Genomic DNA, 22,617 nt, shown 5'->3' with positions numbered 1-22,617 from the left:
TCTTTCTTTCTTTCTTTCTTTCTTTCTTTCTTTCTTTCTTTCTTTCTCTTTCCTTTTCTTTCTTTCTTTCTTTCTTTCTTTCTTTCTTTCTTTCTTTCTTTCTTTCTTTCTTTCTTCCTTCCTTCCTTCCTTCCTTCCTTCCTTCTTTTCTTCCTTTCTTCCTCTCCTTCCTTCTTTCCTTCCTTCCTTCTTTCAAAAATTTTTTTTGACTGTGGTTCTAAGTTAGAAATACATAAGCTCCTTTCTTTTTTCCTTTCCTTTCCTTTTCCTCCTTCCCCTTCCTTTCCTTTTTCCTTTTCCCTTCCCTTCTCTTCCTTTCCCATCCCTTCCCTTTCTCTCCCTTTCCTTTCCCTCCATCCACCTCTTTACTTTCCAAAATAGCTGGTTTCCACCTATTGGGTTAATTTCTTGATCTACTGATGGGTATTGCCTTGCAGTTACAAAAACAAAAATAAAAGCATACCTCCAAAATAACTTTGTACTTGAACATACTGGAGTGTACCGGAGTCTCCCTCACAATATAGTTGATAATGGTTCTGTACTTAAGGTAAACTTTGAATAAGCACATCAGCTAAGACTTAGAATTTTCTGCCAATAATTTTAAGAACCCTGATGCAGGGAATCAATAACCCAGCACTGAATGGTGTGAGACAAGAGAAACGTAGGCCACACACTGAGGATCAATAGAAATTAATAAACATCAAAAGAAGAAAAAATATATTGCACCAGAAAAATTGGCTAAGAGTGTAAATGTGCTCCTTAGCCAAGAGTTAATACCAGAAGCACATGTTATTCTTTTATTTGTTGTTTATTAAATCAACATTTTTGAAAGCTCTGGACCATGGGTGGAAATAAGACATTCCCTGCCTTTAAGAAGCTTATAGTAAAGCATATTATTTGTGGTTTAGCATATAGTAATAATATAGAATATGTAATAAATTCACTGGAAAGGAAAACACTATATAGTTCACATTCCACATTATGGTTTTAGTTGTTTTCAATTAATCATTTTTGTTAGCTGGGTTAAGTCCAGAGTTAGGAACACTGCTCTAGGTATTGTCCATGGTTATTTAGACTATGTGGACACCAAATCACTACTGTATTCAAGATCCTGTTAGATCAGAGTGAAGAGATAGAGCAAGTTAAACCTTTAAAATGAAGTTGATTTTAAGTTTATTTCTTTTTGGGAATATTATATATTATGCTTGTACATATTAAATATATCATTTTAAAAGATGACAGTTTTCCTATGAGATTTTTACACAATTGTTGAATTTCACAGTATTCTTATACTGCTCAATTTAGAAATCCATTAGCTATTACCTTTAATTGATTTTTAATTTGATCAGTGCCTGCTTACCCCAAATAATTATAAACTCTTTAAAGATAGGATTTTATTCTCATTTTTAACATGTTTTCCATATTTCTTATATGAGTATAAAATATAGAACAAGTATTAAATGAAATTATGCTTATTAAATGAAAACAGGTGGAAAATTTTTCTCCTTCCTGAAAACAGGAGCTAGAGCCATGGATTGCATGAAGATAAGGTTAAGGTTAAGGTTAACCTTATATTAACCTATAGTATAAAGTTTCTTTTATAAATGCAGTGAAAGGAAAATAATGATTCTTCTTGTGTTAAATGATTTCTTTGTTTCCTAAATAATTGGCACCTTGGTGCTAGTCCCAGAATTTACCCCCCATTCTCTATGACTAATATAGGCCCTGAAATAACAAAGAATGTATGAAAACTATTGTATTGGTTTCCTGGGGCTGCCATAATAGATGATTGCAAGCTGGGCAGCTTAAACAATACAATTTATTGTCTCATAGTTCTGGAGATTAAAAGTCTGAAATCAAGTTCACCAGGCTGGTGTCTTGAACTCCTGGCCTCAAATGATTCACCCACCGTGGCCTCCCAAACTGCTGAGATTACAGGCACGAGCCACGTAACAACTATTTTCTAAGAAGTCTCCTTGATTTTATTAAGAACATCACCTCCACCATGCTGAGAGAGTTAGACAAAATCCCTGTTCGTGCTTGACTTACAGAAAGAACTTTACCTACATTTTACTGTGAATTCTAAAGGCTCTTCCAATTCTTGCTGCTCATTTTAAAAAGGATTTTGTCTACGTGATTATCCCATGGTTTAAAGTAATATCAGATAGACCATGTTTAGACTCCTGGTACTCCATGCCATGCGTGAAACATCTTATCTAGATTTTATTACTATGCGTACCCTTGCTTATAGGCAAGAAGTCATAAGGAAAACTGGGGACATCACAGGTATCTGGAAGCAACAGAAGAAAAATAGAATATCTATTAGAAAAATATATAGCAGGTCATGACTGTTTTGTTTCCTTGAGGAGAATATGTTATGCTGAATATCTACAAAGGAATGAAAAAGATTCAGAAGTGTTTCATTGCTGGGTTCACTCAGCTTCTGGCATCCATAGCATCAGGTCCCGCCACTTGAAGCAGTTAACATAAAACAAACCTAGTACCTGAGGGTGATGAAAACTGACCTACCATAAATACATACACTTTTATTTTCCCGAGAAGCAATTATAGATGGTCTCTTGTACCTAATCCTGCTTGTAACTAGGGGCAAGCACATTAAGAGGGAAATGAAATGGAGGCACATTAACTGGCCCACATGGGTATGGGTCTCATTTGTGACATGTGCTAATCTGCTAATGTGAACAGCAGGAGGATATGAACAAAGCCCAGATAAAACACTATTCATAGAGGATATTACTAACTGTAAGTTTGTCCTGTAAATACACCAAAAAAAAGGCCAGGTGTTCACATCATGATGGGAGATCTTAGAGGAATAGGGTGAGAGAAAGAAAGGGGAGATTTAACTTCAGGTATGATTTCTGTGATTATTATATGTCTTTGTATATATTTTCTTCAAAAATAGCTCATGATTTTAGATAGAAACCCAGTCTATCTGGAAATACATCATTTGACTTTTCTGTCTATTCATCATAGAAATCACGCTGAAATATATTCCAGGTAGTTTTGAGTGAAATATACTTGTATGGATAAAATAGAATGATGATACTTTATATCATCATAATATCAATACAAATAAAGCATATTAGTTAAAAGCTTAAAATCTGGAGCCAGAATGCCTGGGTTTGACTACCAGCCTTTCACTTGGTAGCTGTAGAAACTGAGAAAGATAATTAACTTCACTCTGCCTCTCCTCTCTTCTTTGTAAAAGAGGGATAATAATAGTATCCACCTCATGCGGTCGTTGTGAGAATTAAATTACTTAATATACTTAGGCTAAAATGCCAGTACATACTTAGAACAGTGTCTAGCAAAGCATAAAATGTGCTCATGTCGGTAGTAAGCATTTAAGGAGTTTCAACAGAGCTATGTGTTTTGAATTTTGATTTCACGGAGCTTATATCACAACTTTGGAAGTAATTAGGTTTAAACACGTGTACTTAGCAATAAAAGACAGTTATGCAGATGTCATTATTTTCCAAGTGTTGTGTATTGTTTTCAAAGATGACCACACCCTTTCTCCCCTTCTCTTCCCATTTTCCTCTGCAAAGTGACTTTGCTGCTCATCTCACCAAGAGATGGAGACTAATTTCCCTGACCCTTGAGTCTAGGCTGGTTTTGTGATTTATTCTGGCAAATGGAATGAGGCAGATGTGAGGTTATGTTGAGTTCTGGAGCCTAGGTGTTTAGATGCATTGTGGCTTCCACCGTAACTGGCTTAGCACTCTGTCCTGGGATTTCCACAGGATGAAGTTGGTCTAGCCAGCTGGAGGATGAGAGGCCCATGAAGGAAAATGGAGATGCCGTAACCAATACCAGCACAGGCTGTCAGACATGTGGGTGGGGTCATCTAGGATCTTTCTGCCCAGCTGACACTCAAGCTTGTGCAGCCACATGAGTGACCCCAGGTGAGACCAGCCAAAGAACTATGCAGAACAATGACAAACAGCAACCTGCATTTGTAAGCTGAGTTTGGGGGTAGTTTGTTCCACAGTGATAGACTGAAACTCCAAGTGATACAGAGCAAAATGCAATTGTAATGAAAGGGTTAGAGAAGGAGGTGTCATAACATGAGGACACGGGTAATCCATGGAAAAGCTTCATGAAAGATATGCTATTTTAACTTGCCTTGGAAGATAAAGAGGAGATGGATTGCCTGGGAGGAAGAAGCAAGTATCTAAGCTAAGGAAGCAACATAAGCAAAGGAATTTGAGAGAGCAATAATAAGGCATGCTCGTATGTATTTAGGGGATTAGGAATGGGAATATGAGGGTCAGGGAGGAAATCAGACCAATCGACAAGTTTTGTATTAGAGTGAAGTGAGAGGTAAGATTGTTAAGAAAATTATGGACAGATTTTAAAACCAGTCAGAAATGCCAATGTGATTTTTTAAAATGTCTTCTCCCTTGTAACACTTCCTATTTTATATTAGTTCTGTATTCAACAAATATTTATTGAATGGCTATTATGTTAGGCACTGTAGTAGACTGGTTGAATAATGACCTCCCCAAATTCATGTTCACCTGAAACCTGGGAATGTGACCTTATTTGAAAATAGCTTCTTTGCCTATGCAATCAAGTTGAGATGCATCATACTGGATTAGGATGCATCCCTAAATCCAATGACTGGCGTCCTTATAAGGAAGGGAAGATTTTGTCATAGAGAGACAAAGACATGGAGGGACAGAGGGAAGAAGGCCATGTGTCAAAGGCAGCAGAGAGTAAAGTGTTGGAGCTACAAGCCAAGGAATAGCAGAAGTTGGGAGAGAGGCCTGGAGCAGCTGCTTTCTCAGAGCCTCCAGAAGGAACCAGTCCTGATGACACCTTGGTTTTGAACTTCTAGTCTCCAGAACTATGAGAGAATATACTTCTGTCATTTTAAGCCACCTTGATTCTGATAATTTGTTTCACCAGCCCTGGGAAGTGAATACCAAACGTTTCTGGGTGCTGAAGTTTCAACAGGGAACAAAACATAAAAATTCCCACAAATTCCCTTTCCTCCTAGACTGTAAACTCCTGGAGGGAAGATCTTGTTCTTCCTGATCTTTTTTCTTTTTTATACCTTGTACTTCCTTATTTATTGTAGATACTCAAAACATAAAGGCTTGATGACCAGTGCACTAGATAATGAGGATCCATGACAATATATTGAAGCAGCGGGGTGGAATTGAGAGAGCACAAGTTCAAATATTGGCTCCATTGATCATTAGCTATGGGTGATCTTGAGCAGGCTATTAACCTTTCTGATGCTTGCTTCCATCATCTATAAAACAGGAATCCTCATAACTGCCTCATGCTATTAATCGAGAGGACTTCACGGGGTAACATGTGTCAAGTGCCAAAGTCATGGTTAACTGCCCAGTAAATTTGTTTTTTTCTTTTCCCATCCCTATAATAGGATAATGAAAGAAACATTTTAGGAAGTAGGGTGTCAGGTGGAATTGTGAAAAGGGGAGGGCTTTAGGGCAGTTGTTTTTGGCGCAATAGAAGGAGCCTGGATTGAAGTGAGGAGAGCATGGATTGGGGTGAGAATCATCTGACCTGGGAGGAGAGGACAAACACAGAAATGTGTCTAAGGAAGAATCTATAGAATTTAACTACTAGTTGAAGAAGAGAGAAAAAAATAAAGTGAAAAAAGGAACATTCACCCAGATACCTAACATAATAGTCTGAGATCATGACAATGTTAAGAACATAGTCAGGGGAATTGGGAAATCTGGTTATTTAACCTGAGAGATAAGTTTGGCTTGGTTCAGGTTGAGTGATGACAGGACAGAAAAGTGATGCCTTAGAGACCAAAGTGAGGCTGCAGTGGAATAGAGAGTTAGAAATGTAGATTTGATGATCATCTGAAGACTGGTTGCAACAGAAGCCATGAAAGTAGGTGATTTAATTGAAGGAGACAGTATATAGGAAGAAACCTAAGGGGTCAGAGCAGAGTCTTGAGAAGGAATAAGAAGGACCAACAATTGAGAATAAGCAAATGTTGCAGATTCCATGGTAAAATGAATCCTTTGACTTATCAATGGTGATTAAACTTTCACTTGAAAGAAAGCTGTAGTTCCTCATGTCCTGGTGTCACAGACCATCACAAAAATGTTTAGAGGTACTCCAAAGAATTTAGCTACCCTTAGTGAATATCTTGATTTACAAAATTGTATGTTTATTCTAACTCTTTAGATGAATCAGTGAATTGCAGAAAAAGCCGTAAGACAACGTAGACATTTAATCTTTCGTAGCCTTAGTTGGAAAAGACAATGTCAAGCATGTACTTTTTTCTTTCCGGTTTGTAAGTTTCCATGATTCTTTGAACTAGTCAAAAACATAACAGCTGTAGCAAAATGCTTTGTGATTAAATGTAGGTAAGTGGCATATTTTTGTTTCCACCTCTGCTAGGTTCATTTTAGAATTTAGACATGTGTAGGGATATATTTAGTGTCTGGAGGGACAGACCTTCCAGAAGTCTATTCTGCGAGTCTGAGAAATGTCCTAGAAAGGAACTTCCATTGAGAAAGATGTTGAATTCATGAAAGATTCAAGGCCATGGCTGGTGTGGAAACAGTGGGGTAATTACAAGCGTGTGTGGCCCACATGGTCCTTTGTTCTTGTCCTTTATGGCACACACATCTTGTAATTTTCCAATACAAATCCCAAGGATTTGCACTATGTGCCTGAGCCCTGACACAGAAGCCAATGGGAACAACACGACAAGACAATGATTTCCTTCAAGTCTCTGAGACAATGAAAACACAAGGCAACACTCTTGAGGCCCAGGTAGAGAAGGTAATGATACAGAGTCATTTCCTCGGCCTTTTCAGCAACAATGTGGAGACAATGGCAGCTGTGGAGACATTAGTGACCTTCAATCAGTCACTGGTGGCCTCAGCATAAGAAAGAAAAAATGCGGCAGCACACTTGACAGGCAATGACTTGATGGAGAACAGAGGACTTAAAAGGAAACGACAATGAAAGGTAGAGAGACTGGAGCCTGTCACCATCTGCTAACTCCAACAAGGACAGTAGCACTTTGACTCATAAGTATATCATTTCATTTAAAATCTTTGTAGACTCAACCTGCCAAAAATTCATTTCTGTCAATTTATAAAACATAAAATATTCTTTCTTTTTCTGGCTACATTTCTACCATCCAGTAGAATAAGAATGCTGTATTACAGAGCCAAATTTTTTGAATTCTAGTTTAGAAACCATACTTCTTATAAAAGAGTATAATTGCATCATCTCTGGGAAATTTATAAACCTATGATGTAATGCTGAAATTTTATGATTTTACATATATTAGCTTTCATGTGTATTCCGTGCTGGCAGTAGTTTTCTGCTGGCCATAAGGAAGAACTATTTTAATTAACTCTGAAGATAAACCCATATCAATTGAAGATGCATGCGCATGCACACACAAACGTACATCAAGCATACATACACACAATTGTTACTCAGAAGTCTATTTTGTGCAATTGAATCACAGCTCTTGGCACATAAAAGTGCTCAATATTATTAATATCATCATGTCTATTATTAAGAAATGTCACTGGCTTACAAATATGCCCTATTGAGAAGTAAGAGGTATGTTGTTCTGGTTATTGTTTGATACTCTAAAAAAGTGGATCAGGGCAGAATCAGTCAATTGGTGTTGCTTTTGTCAGTTAATGGTTGGTGAATAGAGTCACTTTAAGACATACCATATGCAGTAGGAGAGATAGACATGTTTCTGGCACTTTGCCCCAAGAACCCCTCTATCTAGTTTAGTCCCCTGTTCCAGCCTGTTCATCATATAAATCCTGGAGACTGCATTCTTCTCAGAAGAAGTGGTACAGTCTAGTGTCTTGATTCCGGAAGCCCCATAGGTTTGAATCCCAGCTCCACCCATTGCTAGTTGTGTAACCTTGGGAAATTTATTTAATCTCTTTGCAATTTATTTTCTTCATCTATAAAATGAGGCTCACAAGAACACCTAGCTCATGGGGCTACTGTGAAAATTAAAAATGTTAATACAAGTACGCAGCACATAGTAAGCCCTTGTTCTAAGTTCTTCGTATTACGTGATGGTATCCTGGCCTCTCCTTTGGTAATGATTCCACTGTATTAGACTTCAGCTGTGCTCAATCCTCCTCCCTCTATCTCCTTTTCTGTTCCCTGATCACTCTCATGCTAGCTTGTTGGCATTTCCGATTCCTTCTGAAGGGTTGCTGTCTCTCTTAGTCTATGACATATGTATTAATACTTGGTGACTGAGATCGAGCTACTTGGGTTCTAAGTGAGGGTTTCATGAGTCAGAATAAGAAAAGATCCCAAAGATCATGATACTCTATGGACTCTCCATGGATTATTTTCTCTTTCCTGACAACCTGAAAATATTTATTATTTCCTGATGATTGCATAAAGAACAAAATATTGCAGAACAAAAAGGTTGTGCTGCCAACACTTCTTAGAGAAAAAAGAGGATTACATGGAAGGTTGTTTTTCAAAAAAGAGTGTGTTATTATAAGACATTGTTTCTTTAAATATTGGCAAATACAGACAGAAGATGGTGACAAAAAGCAAGACTATTTGCATGTTCATAGATTTTAACTTAACAATTTTGGTCAATTGAAAGCAATGTGAAACACAGACACAAAGTCATGTAAGGTAACAATCTTAACACTTCTTAGGCTTGGAATTGTGCTAAGTGTCTTAGAAGTGCTGTGGAGATAACAAACAGAAAGGACATCCACACCAAAACCTCATCTGTACGTCACCATCATCAAAGACCAAAGGTAGATAAAACCACAAAGATGGGGAAAAAACAGAACAGAAAAACTGAAAATTCTAAAAATCAGAGTGCCTCTCCTCCTCCAAGGGAACACAGCTCCTCACCAGCAACAGAACAAAGAGAATGGATGGAGAATGACTTTGACGAGTTGAGAGAAGAAGGCTTCAGACGATCAAACTTCTCCGAGCTAAAGGAGGAATTTTGAACCCATTGCAAAGAAGTTAAAAACCTTGAAAAAAGATTAGACGAATGGCTAACTAGAATAGCCAATGCAGAGAAGTCCTTAAAGGACCTGATGGAGCTGAAAACCATGGCACAAGAATGACGTGATGAATGCACAAGCTTCAGTAGCCAATTCGATCAACTGGAAGAAAGGGTATCAGTGATTGAAGATCAAATGAATGAAATGAAGCGAGAAGGGAAGTTTAGAGAAAAAAGAATAAAAAGAAATGAACAAAGCCTCCAAGAGATATGGGACTATGTGAAAAGACCAAATCTACATCTGATTGGTGTACCTGAAAGTGACGGGGAGAGTGGAACCAAGCTGGAAAACACCCTGCAGGATATTACCCAGGAGAACCTCCCCAACTTAGCAAGGCAGGCCAACATTCAAATTCAGGAAATACAGAGAATGCCACAAAGATACTTCTCGAGAAGAGCAACTCCAAGACACATAATTGTCACATTCACCAAAGTTGAAATGAAGGAAAAAATGTTAAGGGCAGCCAGAGAGAAAGGTCAGGTTACCCACAAAGGGAAGCCCATCAGACTAACAGCTGATCTCTCAGCAGAAACTCTACAAGCCAGAAGAGAGTGGGGGCCAATATTCAACATTCTTAAAGAAAAGAATTTTCAACCCAGAATTTCATATCCAGACAAACTAAGCTTCATAAGTGAAGGAGAAATAAAATCCTTTACAGACAAGCAAATGCTGAGAGATTTTGTCACCACCAGGCCTGCCCTACAAGAGCTCCTGAAGGAAGCACTAAACATGGAAAGGAACAATCGATACCAGCCACTGCAAAAACATGCCAAATTGTAAAGACCATCGATGCTAGGAAGAAACTGCATCAACTAATGAGCAAAATAACCAATAACATCATAATGACAGGATCAAATTCACAAACAACAATATTAACCTTAAATGTAAATGGGCTAAATGCTCCAATTAAAAGACACAGACTGGCAAACTGGATAAACAGTCAAGACCCATCAGTGTACTGTATTCAGGAAACCCATCACACATGCAGAGACACACATAGGCTCAAAATAAAGGGATGGAGGAAGATCTACCAAGCAAATGGAAGACAAAAAAAGGCAGAGGTTGCAATCCTAATCTCTGATAAAACAGACTTTAAACCAACAAAGATCGAAAGAGACAAAGGAGGCCATTATGTAATGGTAAAGGGATCAATTCAACAAGAAGAGCTAACTATCCTAAATATATATGCACCCAATACAGGAGCACCCAGATTCATAAAGCAAGTCGTTAGAGACCTACAAAGAGACTTAGACTCCCACACAATAATAATGGGAGATTTTAACACCCCACTGTCAACATTAGACAGATCAACGAGACAGAAAGTTAACAAGGATACCCAGGAATTGAATTCAGCTCTGCACCAAGCAGACCTAATAGACATCTACAGAACTCTCCACCCCAGATCAAAAGAATATACATTCTTCTCAGCACCACACCACACCTATTCCAAAATTGACCACATAGTTGGAAGTAAAGCACTCCTCAGCAAATGTAAAAGAATAGAAATTATAACAAACTGTCTCTCAGACCACAGTGCAGTCAAACTAGAACTCAGGATTAAGAAACTCACTCAAAACCACTCAAATACATGGAAACTGAACAACCTGCTCCTGAATGACTACTGGGTATATAATGAAATGAAGGCAGAAATAAAGATGTTCTTTGAAACCAACGAGCACAAAGACATAACATACCAGAATCTCTGGGACACATTTAAAGCAGTGTGTAGAGGGAAATTTATAGCACTAAATGCCCACAAGAGAAAGCAGGAAAGATGTAAAATGGACACCCTAACATCACAATTAAAAGAACTAGAGAAGCAAGAGCAAACACATTCAAAAGCTAGCAGAAGGCAAGAAATAACTAAGATCAGAGCAGAACTGAAGGAGATAGAGACACAAAAAACCCTTCAAAAAATCAATGAATCCAGGAGCTGGTTTTTTGAAAAGATCAACAAGATTGATAGACTGCTAGCAAGACTAATAAAGAAGAAAATAGAGAATAATCAAATAGATGCAATAAAAAAGTGATAAAGGGGATATACCACCGATCCCACAGAAATACAAACTACCATCAGAGAATACTATAAACACCTCTATGCAAATAAACTAGAAAATCTAGAAGAAATGGATAAATTCTTTGACACATACACCCTCCCAAGACTAAACCAGGAAGAAGTTGAATCTCTGAATAGACCAATAACAGGCTCTGAAATTGAGGCAATAATTAACAGCTTAGCAACCAAGAAAAGTCCAGGACCAGATGGATTCACAGCCTAATTCTACCATAGGTACAAGGAGGAGCTGGTACCATTCCTTCTGAAACTATTGCAATGAATAGAAAAAGAAGGAATCCTCCCTAACTCATTTTATGAGGCCAGCATCATCCTGATACCAAAGCCTGGCAGAGACACAAGAAAAAAAGAGAATTTTAGACCAATATCCCTGATGAACATCAATGCAAAAAGCCTCAATAAAATACTGGCAAACCGAATCCAGCAGCACATCAAAAAGCTCATCCATCATAATCAAGTGGGCTTCATCCCTGGGATGCAAGGCTGGTTCAACATACGCAAATGAATAAATGTAATCCAGCATATAAACAGAACCAAAGACAAAAACCACATGATTATCTCAATAGATGGAGAAAAGGCCTTTGACAAAATTCAACAGCCCTTCATGCTAAAAACTCTCGATAAATTAGGTATTGATGGGACATATCTCAAAATAATAAGAGCTATTTAAGACAAACCCACAGCCAATATCATACTGAATGGGCAAAAACTGGAAGCATTCCCTTTGAAAACTGGCACAAGACAGGGATGGCCACTCTCAGCATTCCTTAGTGAGATGCATTCCTTAGTGAGTGGATGGCCACTCTCACCATTCACATAGCATAGGAAGTTCTGTCTAGGACAATCAGGCAGGAGAAAGAAATAAAGGGTATTCGATTAGGAAAAGAGGAAGTCAAATTGTCCCTGTTTGTAGATGACATGATTGTATATCTAGAAAACCCCATCATCTCAGCCCAAAATCTCCTTAAGCTGATAAGCAACTTCAGCAAAGTCTCAGGATACAAAATCAATGTGCAAAAATCATAAGCATTCTTATACATCAATAACAGGTAGAGAGCCAAATCATGAGTGAACTCCCATTCACAACTGCTTCAAAGAGAATAAAATACCTAGGAATCCAACTTACAAGGGATGTGAAGGACCTCTTTGAGGAGAACTACAAACCACTGCTCAAGGAAATAAAAGAGGACACAAACAAATGGAAGAACATTCCATGCTCATGGATAGGAAGAATCAATATCATGAAAATGGCCATACTGCCCAAGGTAATTTATAGATTCAATGCCATCCCCAGCAAGCTACCAATGACTTTCTTCACAGAATTGGAAAAAAAACTACTTTAAAGTTCATATGGAACCAAAAAAGAGCCTGCATTGCCAAGTCAATCCTAAACCACAAGAACAAAGCTGGAGGCATCATGCTGCCTGACTTTATACTGCAAGGCTACAGTAACCAAAACAGCATGGTACTGGTACCAAAACAGAGATATAGACCAATGGAACAGAACAGAGCCCTCAGAAATAATACCACACATCTACAACTATCTGATCTTTGACAAACCTGACAAACACAAGAAATGGGGAAAGGATTCCCTATTTAACAAACGGTGCTGGGAAAACTGGCTAGCCATATGTAGAAAGCTGAAACTGGATCCCTTCCTTACACCTGATACAAAAATTAATTCAAGATGGATTAAGGACTTAAATGTTAGACCTAAAACTATAAAAACCCTAGAAGAAAACCTAGGCAATACCATTCAGGACATAGGCATGGGCAAGGACTTCATGTCTAAAACACCAAAAGCAATGGCAACAAAAGCCAAAATTGACAAATGGGATCTCATTAAACTAAAGAGCTTCTGCACAGCAAAAGAAACTACCATCAGAGTGAATAGGCAACCTAGAGAATGGGAGAAAATTTTTGCAATCTACTCATCTGACAAAGGGCTAATATCGGGAATCTACAATGAACTCAAACAAATTTACAAGAAAAAAAAACAAACAACCCCATCAAAAAGTGGGCGAATGATATGAACAGACACTTCCCAAAAGAAGACATTTATACAGCCAACAGTCACATGAAAAAATGCTCATCATCACTGGCCATCAGAGAAATGCAAATCAAAACCACAATGAAATATCATCTCACACCAGTTAGAATGGCAATCATTAAAAAGTCAGGAAACAACAGGTGCTGGAGAGGATGTGGAGAAATAGGAACACTTTTACACTGTTGGTGGGACTGTAAACTAGTTCAACCACTGTGGAAGTCAGTGTGGCGATTCCTCAGGGATCTAGAACTAGAAATACCATTTGACCCAGCCATCCCATTACTGGGTATATACCCAAAGGAATATAAATCATGTTGCTATAAAGACACATGCACATGTATGTTTATTGTGGCACTACTCACAATAGCAAAGACTTGGAACCAACCCAAATGTCCAACAATGATAGACTGGATTAAGAAAATGTGGCACATATACACCATGGAATACTATGCAGCCATAAAAAATGATGAGTTCCTGTCCTTTGTAGGGACATGGATGAAGCTGGAAACCATCATTCTCAGCAAACTATCACAAGGACAAAAAACCAAACACCACATGTTCTCACTCATAGGTGGGAGTTGAACAATGAGAACACTTGGACACAGGAAGGGGAACATCACACACCGGGGTGGGAGGACAGATTAGAATATACCTAATGTAATGATGATTAATGGGTGTCACACACAAATTGCAGATGTATACATATGTAATTGAAAGAGAGCTACTATTCATAACATCATCTTCGCTATCCATTGTACATATTTGCAAAGCTGCTTTTGTAATAAAAGTGCATACAGAAACAAACTTACTTTTATTAATGAGTTATTATAGACTTAAATCTCTTTTAGTTAGTTTTTCGTGTTTCTTGGGATTTATTTCATTTCCTGAATGTGGGATGTGTAGTTCTCATCAAATTTGGGAACTGTTGGCCCATTAATTCTTCAAGTATGCCTCATCTTACTTCATGCCTCAAAGACTCTAATAACACATATATCAGAGCACAGCTAACAGAGGCTCTGCTTATTTTTCTTTTTAAAGGCTTTTTTTTTCTCTTGGTGTCTCACTTTGGATAAATTCTAATTGCTGTTCTTTAAATTCATTATACTTTCTTCTGTTCTGTCTAATCTGCTGTTAATTCCATCCTGTATTTTTTCCCTCTCAAACACTGCACTTTTTATCTTTAAAAGTTTGATTTGAGTCTTTTAAAATTATCATCCATGTCTCTATTTAACATGCACAAGTGTTTCTCTACCTTCTTGAACATATGGAATAACATTTCAATAACTCTGTCATCTTGCCATACATTGGTCTGTTTCTATTGAATGATTAGTTTCCTCATTATGGATTATATTTTCTTATTTCTATATATGCTTGGTAATTTTTAATTGGATGTCAGACACTGTAATTTTTATTTTGTTTGGTGATGGATTTTTTTTTTTTTGTATTCGTAAAAGTATTCTTGAGCTATGTTCTGGGATACAGTTAAGTTACTTGGAATTAATTTGCTCATTTGAGACTTGCTTGTAAGCTTCGTTGGGTGGGATTAGAGCAGGTTTTAGTCTAGAGCTAATACTGCCCACTACTGAGGCAAGATCCTTCTGAGTATTCTACCTTATACACATGAATTGTGAGGGTTTTCTTCCCTGGCAGGTGCAAACACAGATTATTCCCAGCTCTGTGTGAGCTTCAGGATTGCCCTTCTGCTCCTTTCTTGTGATTTCCCAGCCTGAGATTATTTTCTCACGTGCAAGTGTTGATTAGTCGGTAGCTGAAGACTTGAGAGGCACCCTTAGCAGGTCTCTAGAGCTCTCTCTGGGCAACAGTCTCCTCTCCAGTACTCTTCTCTGTGAACTACAGGTACTTTAATCTTCTCAGACACCCAATTCCATCTCTCCAACTCAAAAGTCACCAATGAGCTTTACCTAAATGCCACCTCCCTATTCCACAGGCTAAAAATTCCCTGTAAATTGTCAGCTGAGGCAACTGCAGAGCTCACTTATTTTGTTTTTCATCTCTGAGGAATCACTGTCCTGCACTTCCTGATGTTCTATGTCTGAAATACACTGCTTTATATATTTTGTCTGTTTTTTCCCCATAGGTTCAGGTGGCAGGGTAAGTCTAGTTCATGGTACTTCATCTGGGCCGGGGTGAAAATCTCTCAAGGTAGTTTCTCTTATCCACAGTCACTAGATAGTAAATTTGACTCATTTATATTGCAATGGATTTAAATTTCCCAGACATAGCCAAGTTCTGGGTCATATACTGGTTCTAGAAACTGTCCTTTAGAGTGTTCTAAGACTACCTTATAAGCGCAAGTCTGTTCACATTTTTCTCATAATAAAAATGACCAATCATTAATTTTCTCATTGATGAAATCAGAAAGTGATAATTTTTCTTTTAAAATGATAATACAGTACTCTATAATTGGTCAGTAATTTTAATTCAAACGTGCTTATATCTAAGGCACTCAACAATTTCTATACCATATACATTTTATTGAGAACCTACTTCGCGCCAAACAGACACTGTTCTAGATGTTAGTAATAGAGCTGATAACAGCAAAGTAAGGTTCTTGAATTTGTGTAATTTATGTTCTCTTGGCATCAGTGAGAAGGCAGCTGACAGAAAAACAAACAAATGTACTAGTAAAAAAAAAAAAAGACTGAAGCCAAAAAAATCAAATAAGGATAACCACAGTGCAGGAAATTAAAATAGGATGACTGGACAGCTACTTTCGATTAAGTAGTTGGGACTGCTCCAAAGAAGTTACATGATCTGAAAGAAAAAGGAAAAGTCAAGTGTGAAAAGATCAAGGAAAAAGTTTTCCACTTAGAAGAAATAAGTGCAAATGTCATAAGCCAGAAAGTGGACATGAGATGTTTAAGGATGACTCATGTTGGCAGGTGCAAGGAGGAAGGGAGAGAAAAGTCAAGCAGGTCACAGAGGTAGACAAGTGCGTGGTTCTTTATAAGGCAGCTCAGGAGTTTGAGTTTTCTTTCGAAGGTGGGAAATCACTAGGGATTAAAAAGGAATGGGATGACATGATCTGATTTACATTGCATATCCCCTCTGACTACTATGTGGAGAATTGTAGAGGGGATTATAAAGGAACAAGGGAAAAAGCAAGAGATCAGTTAAGGGGAGACAGGGTGATAATGGATATGGAAAGGAGTGGATGATGTGGGATGGGTTTTGGGGGTAGACTCAATAGGACTTGATGGATTGAATGGGGAGCATGAGGAAGCATGCCTAGGTTTCAGACTCCAGCAACTGGGTAGATGGCCATATCATTTACTGGGGAATTTTGAAGTGAAAGAAGTTTGTGGAAAAAACAAATAAATAGTCATTTTTGGGCTGTGTCAGTTTTGAGCTATTTACTAGAAAACCTTATTTAGATATTGAGTAGGATTTAGACATATAAATCTGTAGGTCCAGAAACAGACCAAAGCTAGAGAAGTAGTTTTGAGAATCATCACAAATTGATGGTATCTAAAATGATCGGCTTGGAAGAAGGCACAAAGAAAGAGTGTGTGGGTAGAGAAAAAAGCGGAGGATCCAGACAGTTGCACCGTGCTGGGTGATGTCAGCATTTGGTGTTTATCGGAATAAAAAGAGAGCAAAGGAGACTCAAAAGGAGTGAGCTGTGAGGGGAGAGAAAAACTAGCAAGTGCGTTTTTTTCCGTAACCAAAAATAAAAACACTTTCAAAAATAAAAGAGTGGTCATTATAAACATGGAGGTCATCAGTAACCTTGATTAGAGCAGGCATAGTAGACTGGTAGGGGCAGAAAGGCTGAAGAGAGGATGTGGGGTGGAGAAGCAAAAGCCAGTGCTTCTGGACTGCTCTTTAAGGAAGAAGCTGTGCTGTGAAAGGAGCTAAGAAATGGGACAGAAGCTGGAGTGGATTGGGGTTTTTTTTAATTAAAGAGAGGAAATGTTCAACATGTTTTAGATAAATGGCAATAATTTATTAGAGAGGCAGAAACTGATGCAAGATAGGAAGTAATTGCCGGAACAGAGTCCTTAAAAACAAAAGGAGAGGGCTCTAGAACACAAGTGCAAGAGTTGGCCTTGGATAGGAGCAGAGCTACTTCATGCATATTAATAGAAGGGTAGGCTGATTGCTTCAAGAGGCAAAGATGCATTAGCTATTGTCTGATATGTCTATTTTTTTGGTTAATTATGAGGCAAGCTTGTCAGCAGACTGAGGGTTAGAGGAAAAGGAATGCAGGAGGTCTGAAGATATAATAGTAGTGAGTGAAACAGTCATTTAGAAGAGTTGCATGAGAAACGCGGTTTTGGGCAGTGTCGCATGCCCCTTTGGGTTTTGTGACCATGCACTCAAAGTCAGCAAGAGTGTGTTTTTTTCCAGGAGAAACTGCTTGGTTTCAAGCTCAGACTGGGTGTGTTAGCTAAATTTAATTAGGACTGAGATTCGACCAAGTGAGTATGATACAGAAATTAGTGAGAGGAATAGCTAAGGTTTTGGCAATAAATTATTTGAATGACGGACCATGAAATTTAAACTCTAGCTAAGGAAAAAAGTGAGCATGTGAGGAGGATAATAAATAGTGGAAAAGCTGTAGAGGCTATGAATTAGAGACTTTAAGTGAGGTTGAAAAATAGTTGAGACGGGTTGCTAAGTATGAAGACTGAAAAAATAGAAGTGGTTGGGCATTTTTCCCTCCCTTTGGTGCATAATATTGAAACAAAGCATCTGGTAATATAGTGAGATCCTTTTGACATCAAATACAGAAAAATAAGACACCCCGAGATAAGCTAACTGGCTAGATAAGACTTAACTGTATTGGACTAAAATTTTTAAAGATACAGTAAGAAGAGATAATTTAGGAAGTCAGTGCATTTTGGATGTTAGAGCTTTAAGAAACATTTTTTTGTTTTACATTTTTGATCAGCAACCAAAACTTCTCATTAGTCATTCAATTATACCTGAAATTTGGCCTTCCCCTAACTCTTAGATATTATTTTGCCTTCCTCTCTATGTTCAGAATAGGAGTAGACAAACTTTTCAGTGGAAAAATTCACACGGAGTTTTGGCTTTGTTCCATATTTATGTTGTCATATTAATTTTAAGGTTTTAAGGTTAAATTAGACATGAAGCCAAAAAAAAAAGAGAAGTTTATATCATGGGACTTGCCAGAGTCAAATGCTCCAATTCAGTATCATGCAGTGACTTTCCTTCCCAGATCTATCTTGATTGAGATTCCTTTGTCAGAGAAGACACATTTTTATACAGACTAAAATGAAACAAAGTGCTTTTTTAGTGCAAGGGTTAACATTACCCTCAGAGAGAACAGCCACGGCAACCAGGAGACCCTCTGTTCTCAATGTATAAATAGCTTTACTCTCTGATTTCCTCCGTGACTATTTGTAGAACACGAGGGATCTAGAATATGGCCAATCTGGCATCCAATGCCATATAGACCAGACAAACCTAAATCATTAAAAGCCATCTCTAATCCTAACCTAAAAGTACTCTGAAACCATAGAATTATATTAGTAAGTTTAATTTAAAACTGCGCATTTAACATTTACTTATAAAATGCTATATAAAATTGACATATTCTCTTTCTACTCCAACTTTAACTCAAAATATATACACTCACACACAGACACACACACACACACACACATACACACAAGACATGCACATACATATTGAGTGCAAATTTCTGTCTTAGGGAGTGTCTGAAACCTTAATTAGGATGACTGAAGATAGGGGCATTATCGTTAAGTATAACACTCAGGCTTTCTTATGTCAATTTCCTTAAAGGCCTGTGGTGATGGGACTTTTCCTCTGCTGGATGGAAGACATCTGTTCCCCGGTAAGGCTTATCTTACTTATCATTTATTTGATATCCACTCCCCCTGTGGCACATTCCTGAACCATGCTCTATTGAATTATTTTTCTCGGTAGTTAAAGCACACCTTATGTTGTAGCATTTTAAAAGGATATTGCTAATATCTAAAATAGACTGATTTGTGTTCACTACTTTTCATTCCATGCCTCACAGTGAGGTAGGTGCCAACAGGAAGAGAAATAATGGCAAAGAACTAGCCGCAGGAATGAGATAAAGAAGGAAAGTGTCTAGCCAAAGTAGAAATGGGATAATTGTCCCTTAATATGTCATTCTTGTTCTATCCATTATCCTGGTGAGTGAGAGGAGAGTGACCTGTGTGATGGGAGTTGGTGGTAGCAGTTGAGGGCTAGGTCCGCTGTCAACCAGGGACCCCTCCTGGAGCACTGCCCATGGCCTGAAAGGGTATTGGTGCAGAAGAGGGGAGTTAGGTTGGTGAGGGCTGATGGCATTTAACTCAAGATGTGCAAATGAAAGGCACTGAGAACAACATAAATTATCCCTTAGACGTGAAAAAGCCCCACCCTAGGTGTTATTAGCTCCATTTCACAAAAGATAAGGTGGTGGTATTAATCCAATAAAATATAAGCCTATTTGGCTTCAAAGCCAGGTTCATGCTCCCCTGTGACACTGCAGAAAGCACAAAGTCCTAGATTGAAGTCAAGACTGGGGCATATCTTCAGCTAATGGAATCCAGGAGCATGGAGTTAAGTGCAAGTCAGTTGTGCACATATTAAATATATATTTATATATATATAAATATATATATCTATATATATGTTTTTGAGACAGGGCCTCACTCTGTCACCCAGGCTGGAGTGCAGTGATGCGATCATGGCTTCCTGCATCCTTGACCTCCCTATGCTCAAGCCATCCTCTCACCCCAGTCACCTGAGTAGCTGGGACTACAGGCATGCGCCACCACACCCGGCAAATTTTTGTATTCTTTGTAGAGATGGGGTTTCACTGTACATGTTTTTAATTGCAATTTGTAGGTCTGAGTTTTATTTGCTTAATGTAGTCCACCCTCTCTGGGTTTTGACTTTTAAGGATTGTGCAACATTAACATGTGGAAAACTTCCAAATGACTTATATTTGACTTTGGAATGCCCGGAGTTTGATATTTTGGATATTAACAATACTTTTAGCAAAACAAAAATACCAAAGTGAGTACTGTATTTCTCTTCCACTCTGATAAAGAGGTCACTTAGAATAAAAGGGAAAGTGCTAAAGTGTATATCTACACTGCCCAATTTGATAGTCATTGGCCTTATGTGTCTATTGAGCACTGAAAGTGTGCCTAGTTCAAATTGAAATGTGCTATAAGTGTAAAATACACACCAGATTTGGAAGACATAGCTTGCAAAAAGTATAAACTGATTAAAAATATTATTGATTACAGATGGAAGTACAATAATGTGGATGTATTCATCAAAATAAAATGTATCATTAAAATTAATATTACATGTGGCTATTAGAAAATTTTAAATGACATACATGGTTTGCATCTGTGGCTGGCATCATATTTCTATTGGACAGTGCTGGTCTATATTATCCCAAACTCTACTCCTCTGTGTGCATATTCCATGATGTATTCTAGTTTCCATGCATTTTCCAGTTCAGGGAATGCTCGGTTATGTATTATACACACAATATACGCCATACTTTTCTCTCTAAAATATATTCCAGTTTGCCGTGTATTTCCTAGCTCTGGAAATGTCAAATTACATATTACCTCTTTATCTCTATGGTCCAAGATACATCAACATCTGATACTTTCCCTGGCAAATGTGAAAGTGGCTTCTAAACTCTGAAGAAGAATTTTGCTAAGACTATGGGTAAACAAAATAATGCAACCAAGGCATGCTGCTACATGTAGTTAGTTAATATTTTAACTAGCTGGAAATTTAAGCTGGTTTTTATTTATTCCTCCCTTCACTTACTCATTTATTCCATAGATGCGCCTATTCATTTATTCCATAGACATTAATGAGGGCTGTCTGTAAAAGGTGCTTTCTATGTTAGCTCCAGACCACAGAGACTGAAGACGTCCAAAAAATGCAAGGCACACTGTCCAGTTGTTGAAAATGTCTTGATATAAATCTTATGAGTGCAATCACTCTCAGCACATGGCTTTGGGCATTCATTTGTGTATTCATTAAAATATAAGAACTACCTGATTTTTTTATATATCTGTATACAGCCCAGGAGACATCTCACATCTTAAAGAAGGAAATAGGCCCTGGATTTTATTTTTCCATAAAAGGAAATGTTCCCTAGGCTTTAGAGCAACAGAAAAACTGCCTGCAATATTTTTGGCTCTGTTAAGGGTTATATAATATTTTAAAAGGATTGCTGCTGTCCATTTTAATATATTGTGTTGGAGACCTTTGTACCTTTGAGGTTTGTCATCGTAAAAAATACATCTAATAAATAAGCTGAGGCAGTCATAAATAAAGATGATCTCTCATACTTCACCTGGTTTCTTTACTAAATTGGATTTCTACCTATTTTTTCATATCTGCATTTTCTCTCTGTTAAATATAAATATTTTTTGAGTGTTATTTTGAAAAGATGTATTAAAAACCACCAAGTATGATGAAGTGAGTGGATATAAAAAGTCCACATACCTAAATGTACTATTGAGAGACAGTAAATCATTTTCTTTTAAAGGTCTGTTGTCAGAAAAATTTTAGGCTACAGTCCAAAGTAATCAAAGCCCAAATCATAGTTAACACTAGACATTAAAACAAGTTACTATTGCCTAAAAATATATAATGCTTTCTTTGTATATAGGAATACATCCATTACAGGAGGACTTCCAATCTCCTTATGGGCAACAACTGTAAATACGCACACCCCAGCCTCAGTGGATGTCAAAGGAACTGCTTCAAGGCTAGAACTACCCAGATAAGACACTCAGTTTTAGTGGCAAAAACATATAATCAGTATGAATTATTCCTTAACATTTGGGCATGTAAACATCAGATTGTATTTTTTCTAAATAAAATTGAATGTGATACAGGCCTCATTCTCCTGCCCTTTGGAATTTCTCAGGCAAAGTTGTTTTTTATTTTTATTTTTTGAGTAGTGAGGTCCTCTGTCATGTTCTTAAAAAAACCTTAGGGCCTCTTGAATTCATTAGGGTATAAGCTAGACTAAAGTGATAGACATCCATAAATTCAGAGGCTTGTACAAGTTAGAAACGTTTCTTTCTCACATTAACTGCTAAGTAAGTAACCAAGGGTGACTAGGTCATGAGGGCAGAACCCTCATGAATGGATTTAGTGCCCTTCTGGAAGAGCCCTGGGGAGGCTGTTTGCCCATTCTGCTATGCGAGAACATTGCAAGAGGTTGCCATCTATGAGAAACAGGCCCTCATCAGACACTGAATCTGCTGGCACCTTAATCTTGAACTTCTCAGCATGAGCAATGAATTCTGTTGTTTATATCTTATCTAGTTGAAGGTATTTTGTCATTGCAGTCTGAATGGACTAAGACATGGTCCGTCTGAAGCAGGCTACTCGACCTCTTGGTATTCATTTAATGGGCACTGATCTATCTGTGT

General features: G+C 37.8%; 1 long non-coding RNA gene across 1 annotated transcript in view; it reads left to right on the top strand.

Moving 5' to 3' along the window:
• Nucleotides 1-21,966, top strand: part of LOC131381526 (uncharacterized) — a 45,152-nt gene extending 23,186 nt beyond the window's left edge. The window contains exons 3-4 of the long non-coding RNA XR_009210337.1: nucleotides 18,965-19,016; nucleotides 21,846-21,966. This is a non-coding gene — a long non-coding RNA (uncharacterized LOC131381526). The remainder of the gene's footprint in view (nucleotides 1-18,964; nucleotides 19,017-21,845) is intronic.
• The last annotated feature ends 651 nt before the right edge of the window (nucleotides 21,967-22,617 follow it).

Source organism: Hylobates moloch, unplaced genomic scaffold (genome assembly GCF_009828535.3).
Source record: "Hylobates moloch isolate HMO894 unplaced genomic scaffold, HMol_V3 SCAFFOLD_2, whole genome shotgun sequence".
NCBI lineage: Eukaryota > Metazoa > Chordata > Mammalia > Primates > Hylobatidae > Hylobates > Hylobates moloch.
Note: the sequence above shows the minus strand (reverse complement) of the source record. Positions and strands in the feature narration are given on the sequence as shown.